Genomic DNA, 2,500 nt, shown 5'->3' on the forward strand with positions numbered 1-2,500 from the left:
AAAATTTTTTTTTTCGTTCCAAGCTAACCAAGACATCTACTATTCACTAGTAGAGCAATCGAGACTGCAAAGCAAGCAATGGCCTTACTTGCAGCTCTTGGTGCTGAGAACTCCCCCCCCCCTATAGTAGTCTTAAGTAAAACCACAGCTCTGACAGGAGTAGATATTGCATGCGAGCGAGGAGTCGTAATGGGCAAAATTGACTCGGGGGACCTCCAAATCGAATTCCGTTTCGAGCAAAACACTTCTTAGGCTTCAAGGAAGCTCCCATAAAATTTCCAAACCCAAACTCCAAACTTCATTTTTTAGCCTACAATGCCCACGTGCACGCCGGTGTGCACGCAGGGGTGCTTGAGCATGCGGGAGAGGAGCCATAATGGGCAACATTGACTCGGGGGACCTCCAAATCGAAATCCGTCTCGAGCAAAACACTTCTTAAGCTTCTAGGAAGCTCCCATAAAACTTCCAAACCCAAACTCCAAACTTTATTTTTTAGCATACAATGCCCACGTGCACGCCGGGGTGCTTGAGCGTGCGGGCGAGGAGCCATAATGGGCAACATTGACTCGGGGGACCTCCAAATCGAAATCCGTCTCGAGCAAAACACTTCTTAAGCTTCTAGGAAGCTCCCATAAAACTTCCAAACCCAAACTCCAAACTTTATTTTTTAGCATACAATGCCCACGTGCACGCAGGGGTGCTTGAGCATGCGGGAGAGGAGCCATAATGGGCAACATTGACTCGGGGGACCTCCAAATCGAAATCCGTCTCGAGCAAAACACTTCTTAAGCTTCTAGGAAGCTCCCATAAAACTTCCAAACCCAAACTCCAAACTTTATTTTTTAGCATACAATGCCCACGTGCACGCCGGGGTGCTTGAGCGTGCGGGCGAGGAGCCGTAATGGGCAAAATTAACACGGGGGACCTTCAAATCGAAATCCGTCTCGAGCAAAGCACTTCTTAGGCTTCTAGGAAGCTCCCATCAAATTTACAAACCCAAACTCCAAACTTCATTTTTTAGCACACAATGCCCACGTGCACGCGGGGGTGCTTAAGCGTGCGGGCGAGGAGTCATAATGGGCAAAATTAACTCGGGGGACCTCCAAATCGAAATCCGTCTCGAGCAAAGCACTTCTTAGGCTTCTAGGAAGCTCCCATAAAATTTCCAAACCCAAACTCCAAACTTCATTTTTTAGCATACAATGCCCCCGTGCACGCGGGGGTGCTTGAGCGTGCGGGGGAGGAGTCATAATGGGCAAAACTAACTCGGGGGACCTCCAAATCGAAATCCGTCTCGAGCAAAACACTTCTTAGGCTTCTAGGAAGCTCCCATAAAATTTCCGAACCCAAACTCCAAACTTCATTTTTTAGCATACGATGCCCACGTGCACGCCGGGGTGCTTGAGCGTGCGGGCGAGGAGTCATAATGGGCAAAAACTAACTCGTGGGATCTCCAAATCAAAATCCGTCTCGAGCAAAGCATTTCTTAGGCTTCTAGGAAGCTCCCATAAAATTTCCGAACCCAAACTCCAAACTTCATTTTTTAGCATACGATGCCCACGTGCACGCCGGGGTGCACGAGCGTGCGGGCGAGGAGTCGTAATGGGCAAAATTAACTCGGGGGACCTCCAAATCGAAATCCGTCTCGAGCAAAGCATTTCTTAGGCTTCTAGGAAGTTCCCGTAAAATTTTCAAACCCAAACTCCAAACTTCATTTTTTAGCATACGATGCCCACGTGCGCGCCGGTGTGCACGTCGGGGTGCTTGAGCGTGCGCGCGAGGAGCCGTAATTGGCAAAATTAACACGGCGGAAATCTAAATCGAAATCCGTCTCGAGCAAAGCACTTCTTAGTCTTCTAGGAAGCTCCCATAAAATTTTCAAACCCAAACTCCAAACTTCATTTTTTAGCATACGATGCCCACGTGCACGCCGGTGTGCACGAGCATGCGGGCGAGGAGTCGTAATGGGCAAAATTAACTCGGGGGACCTCCAAATCGAAATCCGTCTCGAGCAAAGCATTTCTTAGGCTTCTAGGAAGTTCCCGTAAAATTTTCAAACCCAAACTCCAAACTTCATTTTTTAGCATACGATGCCCACGTGCGCGCCGGTGTGCACGTCGGGGTGCTTGAGCGTGCGCGCGAGGAGCCGTAATTGGCAAAATTAACACGGCGGAAATCTAAATCGAAATCCGTCTCGAGCAAAGCATTTCTTAGGCTTCTAGGAAGCTCCCATAAGATTTCTGAACCCAAACTCCAAACTTCATTTTTTAGCATACGATGCCCACGTGCACGCCGGTGTGCACGAGCATGCGGGCGAGGAGTCATAAAGGGCAAACTTAACTCGGGGGACCTCCAAATCGAAATCCGTCTCGAGCAAAGCATTTCTTAGGCTTCTAGGAAGCTCCCATAAAATTTTCAAACCCAAACTCCAAACTTCAATTTTAGCATACCATGCCCACGTGCACGTCGGGGTGCACGAGCGTGCGGGCGAGGAGTCATA

The sequence above is a fragment of the Cornus florida genome, unplaced genomic scaffold, assembly GCF_030987335.1.
Source record: "Cornus florida cultivar Cherokee Brave unplaced genomic scaffold, ASM3098733v1 CherokeeBrave_3.0.0_Hap2_scaffold_18, whole genome shotgun sequence".
NCBI lineage: Eukaryota > Viridiplantae > Streptophyta > Magnoliopsida > Cornales > Cornaceae > Cornus > Cornus florida.